At 39.0% G+C, this 12,661-nt stretch overlaps 1 protein-coding gene across 4 annotated transcripts in view; it reads right to left on the reverse strand.

Moving 5' to 3' along the window:
• Positions 1-12,661, reverse strand: part of TLE1 (TLE family member 1, transcriptional corepressor) — an 85,599-nt gene that overhangs the window by 67,943 nt on the left and 4,995 nt on the right. The gene's annotated exons all lie outside the window — the stretch shown is intronic.

A 12,661-nucleotide genomic window follows, 5' to 3' on the forward strand; every position in this document is an offset into this window, starting at 1 on the left:
TCACAGGTTGGGAGCCACTGAGGTAGAAAAAAACTTGTGCACAATGAAGTCAGCAGTGAAGAAAAAATTGTTTTCTCAAAGCATCTTAGCTCATGATTAAAATGAAATCTGAAATGCTGGTGAAAATTTTCAAAGCATAACCTTTTGGAAAAGCTTTTAAGTATTTAAGAAGATGCTAAATACAAGGATCCTAGATGACAAACTTCACTAGTATATTAAAGATTCACAGAATATTAACTCAGCTATGCAGGTGGAGGCAAACAGGAATATCATTTTAAATACAAGTTAAATTATTATTTTAAAAAAACTAATCAACACATAATACAATCCACAGAGAAATCTAAGCAAGAGAAAAATAATTATCATTTCTCCAAGATAACAGTCAAGCTACTTTTCAGGGGGATGTGTATTGTATGAATGAGAATTTATTCAGGATTGCATGGATTGTCCAAAAATATATATAATTAAAAGTATGCCAAAGAAAAGCCCTGGGTCCTCTTATGTCCGGTCATGACAATTTACAATTTTAAATTGTTGCAATGTGAGTCTAAGATATACTGGGGAGCTATTAAATGAGAAGGGAGAACAACTAAATCATGAAAGTGAGAATGATTTATAAAGGAGGGGCCACCCGAAGTTACCATTCCTGTAATGCACCAGTTATTTTACAAGTAGACAAATCAATTTCTGTGCTCGTGTTTTTAGAAAGCATCCTAGATATCCTTCCATTAATTATGTGGGTTCAGGACATGTCAATTCTCGTTTCCCAGAGCACCAGAAACCAAATTTAACCCACAGATTGTGTTACGCTGGTCTGCCCTCACAGGGTTCCCACAGGGCTGGCTTGGTTCAATAATGCCGAGCTCCTTCTGGAAGAACAGCATAGACTTCCTGCCATTTGGACTGTGAAACACAGTAATTCACCAGGGAATAAAGGTCAAGGTTGCACTTTTGGTCATTACTGAATCATTTGAGATGATCTGTGGTGAGGATGAGAGGAAAATCGAAGGCTGTGAGAACGCTGCAAATGGCTTGACCTCAGACCAATTTTCGTCTCCATCTGTCTAATAGACATGTGGATAAAGAGCCCTCCCTCCTTCTGGGCTGCTGGGCTGTTTTCAAATCTGCAGCACAAGCCAGGAACCAGTTAAACAATACATTAATAGGGAGAAATAACCTTCTAAGCCCCAGAGTGACGCTTACTCAGGTTTGGGGTCATTGGCTAAAGTTTGGAAGGCAATTTCTCTAGTCTGCAAGCAGTCCTGCAGCTTACTAAAAATTGTAATGAATACAGAGAATCATCTGCAGCGCAGGAGCAAGTCAAAATCTCCTTATTCGTACATGCAAATATATGCATACCTACACCTCCACCCCCCACTAAAAGACATCCACATTCTATTATGTCTGTTAACACACACACAAAGGGAGCAGCAGTTCGCAACACTGCATGCTGCTGAGAAATCAATCTTTTTTCAAGTGTCCAATTAATGCTATTTAATCATTATTAAGGCACTTCAATCCTTAAATACAAAATGGGAACCCAGAGCCTAATTATCATTTAAGCCATGGAATCAATGTTAATATCCCAATTTTATACTAATACTCCCCACTCCCCTATACTGGTTTGGCCAAGCTACTTTTTTAAGGGAATGTTGTGCCATATATAAGTTTAGGCCCCCACAGTATATCAATGTCAAACAACATCGTGTCAAGCTACGATTCAATTCAGGTAAGTGCCACTGCCAAATTTTCTTGTTCCCAGACGGGCTTTAAGATTATTTTATTGCTTAAAATTTAATTTGTTCCAACTCGTGTCTCCATGACAACGTTGGCTAACCCTGCAAATCATTTGGGTAATTGGATATCTTATCTTTCTATTGCTCTCAAATCGAATGATTCTGCTAGAATTGTAACAGCCAATCAAATTTACAGTCCTCCTGAGTAATAGACTTGGAAAAGTAGCCACATTCATCTCCTCTTTACAGCCATATTAACCAGTATGCGACAAACAGTAGAATCTGGTCTTCAAACTATACTCCAAATTATAAATGGTGTCAATACCAATATTCTCACAGTGCAAAGTCTACTCAAAAGCCTCTTCCCTTTTATACTGTTTTGAGAAGCAACAATTGGTACTCATTCCATATAAACCTTGAGCAATTTCAGTATTTTGAGGGAAACTGACCAGAGTAATTCCAGTAGCTAATCAGAAAAAAATAAAATAAAAAAGAAATCACAGTTTTGCAGGGATATTTGACCTTGTGATAAAATAATGACCAAAACAATGGCTGCACAAGATTATAGTGTATGCTGACATTGATGTTTCTGAGGTTCGTTAGGGAGATAAGTCATATTGGATCCATTAGTCAAGATGTAAGAATACAGATTTAGCAACCAGTTCAAAAAATCCCTATACCCTTAGAGAAATCCAAGTAGCCAAAATATGACACCTCTTTATACTTCATTTAACTCACAAACATCACAGCATTCAGGATAGTCAATTACGGAATACAGATTTCCTATAAAATTCAAAAGTCAGCAGATCCCCTCCTGAGTTACTGGTATGATTTTGGTCTTTAATCAGCTAAAAAGTACAGATGTTGGATACACTTCAGTGGTCCAAGTCCAATCTCTTGGTAGCTGTGCAAGGAGATAGTCCAGACACTGTAAAAGAGCCAGTCAGCTTACAAATGAAAAAGGCTCCGGAACCCAGGCTGAGGGGGTTGTCAAGAACCTCAAGCTTTCCCTACAGACACTCAGGACTTCAGGACCACCTCAGGCTAAACACAGAGAGACACAAACCTGGAGCTTCTCAGCACACAGGTGTCAGGCAGTTGAGCTTTTAAGCAAGTGTGAGAATAGGTACCGGCACAATTTGTCTCAGCTGTGCCTTCCTTTATCCCCAATAGACATACACAAGTTTCTACTGCATCCTACTTGGCAATAACAGACAAGAGCCTAAAATTCCAGTATGTCCAATTCCAATGGCCCTGCTTTCCTCCCCTGTGCATTCCCCCCCCCCCCCCCCCCCCCCCCGCTGCTTTCCCAAATAATTAGCACAGAGCAGAAGCTGTGAATGTGACAGGACACAAAAATCTCAAGCCCATGATGTACATGAAGAACATAACTACTCAAAGTTTTGCAAAGCACCTTACAAGTTTTCATAGCCAAAAGATATACCTCACCAAAAGGTAGACATCATCAAGGCTGAAAAACAACTTCTTTCTCTAACCAAGCAACAACTTGGCCTTGTAATTCATACGCACCCTCCTACCCACCCCCCCTCCCACCCCTTTTTTTTCAGGGTGACAAATTAAGAGTTGGATTTTCTACATTACATTAAAAAGGAAAAAATCAGAAATGCACCTCCCATACTTTATTCTGCCAAAACTCACTTCAGTAAAATGAACCAAATCCTCTCTGTTGTTCATCTATTCCTGTAAATGAAAAAACTCAACACAACTCTATTTTCACTGGTAGTTGTATTAACTACTTAAGGCTGCTGCCTTCCAAGGGCTTATTTTACTGTTTGGCCTAAGTAGGGCATTTTAATTCCTCTAGATTCCTTAGCCAACAGGTTGCCAATGGGGTCTGCATTAAAAAAAAAGTTTCCTTTTGAGCCTTAAGATAAATGCTTCTGATCTTAGAAGGAAACAAATAAACTTAGTCATTGAGGGAAAATAATAAATAGTGAATAATTTAGATGGAGAGAGGAAGGAAAAAACAGGATGGGGGTGTGGCCTGGAATTCAACAACAGGATAGAGTTTTAAATGGATCAATAACAGATTTCGAGAAGAGCTATCCTCAGAGTGCCCAAGTGCCAGGCACCATTGTGTCTATGTAAAGAAACGCATTCAATCCTGTAGGGTAGATGCTGTCTTCATTCCTAACCTACTAGCCTATTAACTCTTTTGTAAGGAGGAATACTTAATATCTACACAGGAGGGAACAGGGGGGCTAGAAGGATTTTACAGAGCACTCCTATAGCACAATTCCTACGGCATGTGGGAACTCAATGGATGGGGACTATGACTACTCACTCTAAACCCACAAAGCTGACTTTTGAAAGCCAAAGCTGAAAAAGACAATGCTAGAGACCCAAATGGATACCTGTAGCTGCAGGCTGCACAGGACCGCTGCCCTTCCTCCATCCCGGTGGCCCATCCATTCTTTATTGTCTCCATACCAGACCTAGATGCCGATCAGTGTTAAGACCCCCTTTCCTAAACCTAAAGCAACCTTTTTTATTTTCACTCACTAAACCATAGAAGCCTTTCAAATGACACATATAAAGGCGGCTGCATTTTGTTCTCTAAAATCAATTTTCTCCCCAGCCATCAAGTAGATGTTCCCGCACAGAGAAAGAACAGCCCTTCCCTTCTAATTCAAAAATCCATACTGTCATTGCCCTTGCAAACTGCTAAACAAGCAGTATTGGCAAGTCACTTGTGTTCTGTAATATATTTACTGCAAATCCCAAAGGCTCGCCTCCTAATGCAGTTTTCTATTGTGTCTGTGCGTGTCAATACACTGGCTGGTCACCTTACTTGTAAGAGGTTCTGACTGGCTGTTTGCTCAAGGCATCAAGAGGGGACTGAGGCTGCACTCCAGGAGGCCCCCTGCCTTGGAGAGCCTCCTCCACATAGAGGGGTACTCAAAGAGGTTTTGTTTTCTGGTATTTCACACCCCTCTACCACCCACGGCCTCCAAGGCCAACTTAACTTCTTTATTAGGACAGTTTCCAGCCACACAGTCCAGGTCAGAGTCCTTTTGCACAATTATTTCCCAGTTTTCCTACCTATCAACACTAAAGCTACTTCCCCCAGCAAATATAATGATTGCATCTCAAAGGTGCACTACACAGGGCCAAAGGCAGGAAGGCTTGGGGAGGGAAATTGCCTTTCCTGTCTTAAGTACAAATCTCACTTTCAGGCAGCAGCTGAAAAAGAAAGTACTGTAACACCATACATAATTGTGGATCACCTAATACAACCATGCCAAAAACACAAAGGGCAAGTCCAGGAGGAAAATGTTATAAAATATTATAAACAACTATTAAAATAGAATTCTTAAAATGTATTTAGAGAAAATTCCTCCTCCATGTTATCAGTTTAAAACAGAGTTGATAGCTAGAGGAATGCTCAGCCCTCTAACAAACCATTTTAAAGTTTTCCACAGTTAAAGTTTTCCAAAATTACTCATTTATCCATATAGGGGAGGGTGGGGGTGGTGGTGCAAAAGCTCTATGTAAGATATTTGACAAGCAGATATTACAAAATGTTTACTTATTGACTCGGTATCATATAGGTGGGTACATATGAGTGTTCACTGTACAATGTCTTTCTTCTTTTCTGTATATTTGAAATTCTTAAGAAAATGTTTGGAGGGCGAAGGGACTATGTAAAGACTGTAAGTAAATAATTAATGGGTATAATCATTACTATTAAAAACCTGGCAACTAAATCAAGTTTAATGCCTTGGACAAAACTTATCATTCAATTTATCCAAACTACAATCCTATCAGGCCTGTGGTTGACATTAGGAGATAAGCAGTGGTTCCAGGGATAGTAACTGACACACACACTCAATTCACATGGAAGCCCAGACCTTAGCAACATGCTACTTCTGTTTTCTCTTTTTTTTTTAATATAAACCCAAATCTATTACTATAATTAAACTCCCCATTAAGAAGCCTCAGTGAAAAAAAAAAAAAAAGTTAAAAAAAAAAAAAAGAATCCTCAGTGGATATTCTGACTATAAATCACTTTTCCAGAAGGAAAACAACTTGAGCAACCACGGTGAGATGAGGTTACTAGAATTAAAGTCCTATAAAACATCTAGTGAAATCAAATAGAGTTCATTCTGAATTTTAGCATAAGGACCCATTCTCTCAATTCAAGTTTTTAATCTGGGTTCCGTAGACTTGCTGAAGAATCCTAACATGTCCATAAAGAGCCAAAATTTCTGGGCAAAGCTATTGTGTACAATTTTTTGTACAGACAGCTTTCAACTCATTCTCGTATAGATTCAGGATCCAACTATCACTCTACATAAGAAGCATTTTGAATGCTACTAAACAAGTGCCTACTCTGCCGGACTCATTGGGAAGGGTAGACAGATGTAAGTCTCAAACTCAAGCTTCAAGCAGACTGCAAGCTAGCTGGAGTAACAAGAGGCACATGAAAAAACATAATTACAGAAATCAGAGCAAAAACAGTGGTATGACAGCTCCTGCTGGAGCAGTCGTGGAAGCCTTGACATAAACAGGCAGTGTTGTTACTGGAACTGGACCCTGAAGGATATCAAGGAAGGCCATGTGAAGTTTGACAAAAAGGCCTGGACTTTTTATACAGAAAAAAGAAAAACACAAAACACATTTTAGGCATGAAGAAGAGGCCCATTGGGCTGGATTAAAGGACCTGGAGGAAGAAAAGGAGGTGGCCAAGTTAAGATGGCCAGGGACACTAACCAGGAGCAGACACAAAGATTGTGAGTGATGGGCAGAGGCAATTATTCGAATAGGAAGTCAAAATTAGAAAGAACAGACATAACCGAGTAAGTAAAAAAAAAACCAAGCAAGCCCCTAAAGGTGTTTTGCAGTCATTATCTTAAAAATGCCACCTTTCCAGGCTCGAGTTCCAAGAGTGTTTGAAATGTAGGGCCAGTGGTCTGTAGAGACAGCAAGCCCTTGGGCCACACAGAACAAGCCACTGTGGTGTTCTGAGAATAGGAGGACTTTTACTTCAACCCCTCCTTTGAAATTTTCCATTTATGTATAATAAAAATATACAATATATTAACATGAGAATGTATTTACATAGCTTATAAATTTATAACTAAACAGTCTGGTGATATGTTTTCAAACTTTTTACTGACAGGTTGCACAAAATACCAGACAAATAATCTGGTTAGATCAGTAATGGTACTAGTATCAAACCCAGCCTAGTTCTGCATGTATTTCAGTGGTTTAACAAATTGCATGATTTGGACACACATGTTCAAATACACCTACTACATTGCCAGAAACAACTGATTCCACTTTATCAAGTGAATAAAGAATATCTACTAACACACTGAAAATAGTTATGTACACAACTCTACCCCCTCCAGTAGGCACAGTGATATATATCCACAACACTTAATAGCAGTTTTTCTTTATATGGCAGATTTAAAAAAATGTATATCCAATGGATAGAATTCTCATTGTTTTTTTCCTTCTATTCAAAATGAACTTTATCTTACACTTTTTCAGTTAACATATTTTGTGGTCAAGAAGGAAATACTACTACAACTAAAAAAAAAAAAATGCTTTTTATACCTAGTATGAGAACGTGTGGAGAAAGGGGCTGAACAATGTGCTCACAATTATGACTTGATGTTGTTTTAAGGCAGGCAAATGAATCAAACTTAAAAATAATTAAAAATCTGAATTGTAAAATAAGGACATAAAGATTTTGAGCAAAATCACAAGTTATTTGATAAACCAGTTATTTGTGTCAACATTTCTTGGAGTTTCATAAAAAGCGTTATAGTGATTGGATAGTCTATCAATTGAGCAATTCTATAATCATCAGTTTCGCAAACAATTTTATATACCATTTTTTTCTTTAAACAAGTGAACGGCAATACCTTAATTTATTTTAGTATGAATAAATATACTAAATGAATATCTTAATTTATTTTAAAAATTTCAGTGTAAATCTTCTTCACATTTTTAGATCAAACCATCCTTCGGAAAATTAGAAAATCTCTCCCACACATAAGTGCCTACACCTGCGCTCTCTCTCTTTCTACTCACGTAAAACACCACATACACCACATGGAACAATCTTATGGCACATTTCTTACTGTGGAACTCACCAACCCTTAGTGAGGACTATTTTGAAGGTATAAATGTCCAATCTTGTCATATAAGCCGACAGACCAAAACAGCTATCTAAAACTTAATTAAAAACCATATATCCAACATTCCACATTAAAGGGGGTTTGACACTCAGGACATCTTATAGTTCTGAGCATTTCAATTTTAAAATAATCTGAAGCCAAGAGTAAGCAACAGGGACTGAAGGGGATGAGATGACTGAGTCAATCAAAAGTTTAATAACTGAAGAGCAAAGACTCAGATCTATGGAAACTTAAAAGTGGTTCCATGAGCCAGTAACTGAATATATCTTTAGCTTAACCACCACACAAAATGATTTATTTAAATATTTGCTAAGGGAACATATTTTTTTCCCCCCTCTGTGTTTCTTAATAAACACTGTTTGGAGGAACATCTTAAACCCTCTGGCCAAAAACACTCCTCAATTGACACATGGGAGGTGAGGTGCCAGGTTCCGGTAAGGGTGCGGTATGACTCCCCTACGGAGAGATCAACCAAATCTTAGAACCTGCCAATCTAAACCCTCATTTTTCAGAGAGGAAAACTGAGGCCCAGACAACTTGTTAACGACTTAAAGTCACGAATTGAGGGACCTCACTGAAGTATTTTCACCAAGGCAGATCCTATAGATCACAACAGCTCCCAATGGGCCATCCATTTCACCTTTTCTCTGCTGTCTCTGACTTAAGTCCAACCCTGGCTGGTGCCGCCTTTTATATATTTTGTTCCTATTGGAGTTTTTTATATCAATTTTGAATTTTAAAAGCAACCTCGTTTATCCTGAGTACCAAGTTTTTTGATACCTCCCTTAACTTCTCCCAAGGCAAGTGCCTCAATCCCCTCACCCTAGTCAGTCAGCCCTGGACAGAAACCAGCAACAAGCCCAGCTGTTGAAGGGGTTGGGTAGGTGCAGGTTTCATAGTAAGGACTCAGCCCTGCATGCTGATAAAAAAACAACAACAAAGGCTAATCTTGCACCTCAGAATCTAGCTCTCAAAACACAGGGAGCTTTATCTCTTTTAACTTATGCTTGTAATGGACAGGCCTGGCTAATGAAAATAAAGTTGGGGACCACTCCAATCCTGATGACAGCTACCCTCTTTGTATTACAAGATTAACACCTGGTGGAGCTTAACTCTGAGTGTCTGCACTCTAGCTAGTCATTTCCCATTTGGAGACACTGACTTAGAATAAAAAATCTCGAAGTGAGAAAGTATAGACAGAGAACGCAATTGGTTAAAAATAGGGAGAAAGGTAAAACTTGCAGACAAATAGCAAGACAGTCACATCTATGGAATCAACCAACAGGTAAATCCCTAACAGTTCCACTTAAACACTTTTTAAAAACTACTAAAAAACAACTTATTTTTTAAGAGAGACTTTAAAAGCACACATCAAAACTGTAAAAGCAGGTCTAATCCAATATTGGCATGGTCTGAGAAACTGTGCTTGCTGGGATATTGCATGGAGCTTGGAAATGTTAAGCTCTCATCTGGTTTTTCCTTTTGCTCCTCTCCTTTCCCAGCCCCCAAGCAGTGAGACAAAGTGACTGACCAAGCTTATTGAACCACTGGGCCTCAACCAGGAGTCCTGGCCATGTTTCAAATTTCCTTTGATTCTTACAAGTTATTCTAACCTGCAGACAGAGTTGCTAGGTTGGTTACAAGTGCAATCAGTATTGCTAATTTTCATAACTTTTAGGACACGCGCCAAGCCCCAAAGTGTCTTGTAAATCGTGAAGTTGGTCAGCACAGACCAAGAGTGAGAATAGGAGAGACATGCAGCTAGGAAGACCTGAGTCACTACACAGAGGCCCAAGGGTGTTTCCCCCACTGGCCACATCCTTAGGGAAGAAACACTGAATTGAGGACCAGGTGACCCAAACTCAAGCATCAACAGGTGCTTGGCCTTGACAAGGCCCAGACTCTGAACACTTGCTCATAGCTGCCAGAGCAAAACACCTACCCCCAATCTACTTCACAGCATGAGGCAAATCACTTTTGACAACTGGGAAGTGCTGTATAAATTCCAGCCACTAACGACAACTCATGGCATGGCTTCACCAGCCTGCTGAAAAGATACACAAGTGGAACAAATAAGGCTTACATATCAATTTACAGAACACATTGTTCCCAAAAAATATCAAATGAGGTAATACCATGCCACATGACAGAGAAAAAAAGCCTTTAAATTTCACATGGCTAGCTGGGCCAGTGTGGCTCAGTGGTTGAGCACTGACTTCACAGTTCGATTCCCGGTCAGGGGCACATGCCTGGGTTGCTGGCTGGATTCCAAGTGAGGAGCGTGCAGGAGACAGCCAATCAGTGATTCTCTCATCACTGATGTTTCTATCTCTCTCTCCCTCTCCCTTCCTCTCTGAAATCAATAAAAATATATATTTTTTAAAAATTTACACAGCTAAACACACTAGGCAGAAACCTCAAAGCAACTAGACTCACAGTAACCTGCTGGTTTTTACTGTACCCTAACACTTCGGTGGTATCAGAATTGCCTTAATTTTTAATGAGAAGTCTCCACCTTTTCTTGTAAAGAGATAGCTAGAGTTTAAAATCTACCTAGAGAGAAATGGACAGGCAGAGATCTATACCAGTAAAAGATTCAAAAGAAAAAACATTTGTCTAATGCTATGATAAAAGATTTAAGTATCCATTACCACCACTAAGCCGTTGACTTCTCAGTAACCAGCCACAAATGGAAGCAGAGAAAGTAAGGGGAAGACTTATCAGGAAGTGTTGACACAACATAAACATGGACTGTGGGCACCAAACCAAGTAAGGAAACCACAATTATACCACTCTTGATTTGGACGCACTTCCACTTTTTTTTTCCCAGACGGAAAAGTCTGGTGTGACTTGACAGTGAAATCTCTAAAACTCACTCCTTCAACAAACCCGCTGAAAGGTGGGAAGGGAGAGCCGCAGTCACACTGGAGATAAATCTTAACATTAAAGCTCTCTCCACGGAAAGTTTCCCCATTACTGCATTTTTTTCAGTAACAAAGATGTTGTCAGAAATGACAATTTTTTTGTGTCCCCAGATGATGCCTTGCTAGCATTTGGTTATAAGCCATAAAGCAGGACTAATTTCAGCCTGTCAGGAGTCTCGCTAATGCCCAGTTTCCCCCTAGAGAGAATTCCTGTCAAATCTAATGAGAGCTCCAAAGGCCCTCTCTACAATATAATGAGCACTTAGGCCATGCTGGTGATCAGGCGGCAAAAAGCATCAATTTGAGCCTGGCTACACCCTGGGGGCCAGACGTCACCAGTTTTAATAAGAATTATGATTACTAGCTGCATCGAATGTCTCCTCAGAACTTATTATTAATGTGTGACATTCAGGAGGATGTTTCTTCAAATGTAAGGCCACTTTAAACTGAATTATAGCACTGCTTTGCATACCACTCCAGTTAAGGGTCTGTCAGCATTTACAATATAAACTAAATTTCAGAGAGCTGAATTCCCTACTATGAAGAATATGGCATCTCTGAGCTTTTCATATTTTTTAAATTACTGAGCCAATTACATACAGCATATTATTAATGCATAGTGGCTCCTAGATGGACAAATGCCTCATGGAGTACAGGTTATTAGAAAACTATTTTCACACCATGGAGGTTCCTGACCCTCTTCTCCCCTTCTTCCTTTTTCCTATGTGATAAAGAGGTCACTCTGCCATGTAACCTATAGGAACCCAGAAGAATTACACACCTCCTTAACTCCCCCAATAAATCCAGCACCAGCATATATCACACAAAGATGGCATTCCCTTGTAAAAGAGTCAGGGAGGTTATTAAATCCTTTGAGTTTATGAGTTTAAGAAAAAAACTTGATCTTCTCTTAATCTTCCAGGATACTTGATAGGGGGGGAAAAAAAAAAAAAGATGGGAATAGGGAGCTTTAGGATTAACTTATTCTAAACAATGACAGGTTAGAACTTCTTGACAAAGTTTATTTGCATAATTTATTTAAATGACCATAGATCTTTTAGTCCAATTACTATCAACAAGTTACAAGTGTTCCAATCAGGCACTAGCCATTTAAACACACAAAACAAAGACACAAAAACAAAGGCACAAACCCAACATAAACTAAGCTACCAACTCTGTAAATCAGAATAAAATCAGCGCTTTGAAAGGCCCAATGGTATTATTAATGAAAGGCCCTGAATGTCACTATCTCTTTCCAAACACATGTCTGAGAACAGATCTAATGTACAGGATGATAACTTAACATTATGAAACCTATGATGAATTAAAAATCAAAGAGTGCAGAGTTACAAAAGCAGAATTCAACTCTGAAACACACTTGCTTAATGAAAGTCTTTGAATATAAGGAAGATCTGAAGCCTGAACTAATCAATTTCTCCACTGTGCCCCAGCCGGTCAGCCATGCTCTTTAATTTAATGAAACAAGAGTTTGAGATGAAATAGCACATATACATCAAGTAAGAATTGTATTGTTGCACTTTGAAATGTGTCCAACTGTGCAACTTCATCTGATGATAATTTTTTAAGAGGCAATCGATTTCTAAAAGACTTATTGTACCAGCGTCTTGATGAAAAAGTGAATGTCAGCATATCTCCAGAATACTTACGCCTTGCCATTAATGCTTTCTTTGGCAGACAATGACTACTCAATCGAGGGTCCTTTGGGCTGAGCAATCATTTAGCTTTTCTTCTCTTATGAGGTCCTTAGTGCCTTGTTCCAGCTCAATACTCTTTTTATACACCATTATAGTAGCCATAAGTGTGAATTTTA

The sequence above is a fragment of the Eptesicus fuscus genome, chromosome 15 (assembly GCF_027574615.1).
Source record: "Eptesicus fuscus isolate TK198812 chromosome 15, DD_ASM_mEF_20220401, whole genome shotgun sequence".
Taxonomy (NCBI): domain Eukaryota; kingdom Metazoa; phylum Chordata; class Mammalia; order Chiroptera; family Vespertilionidae; genus Eptesicus; species Eptesicus fuscus.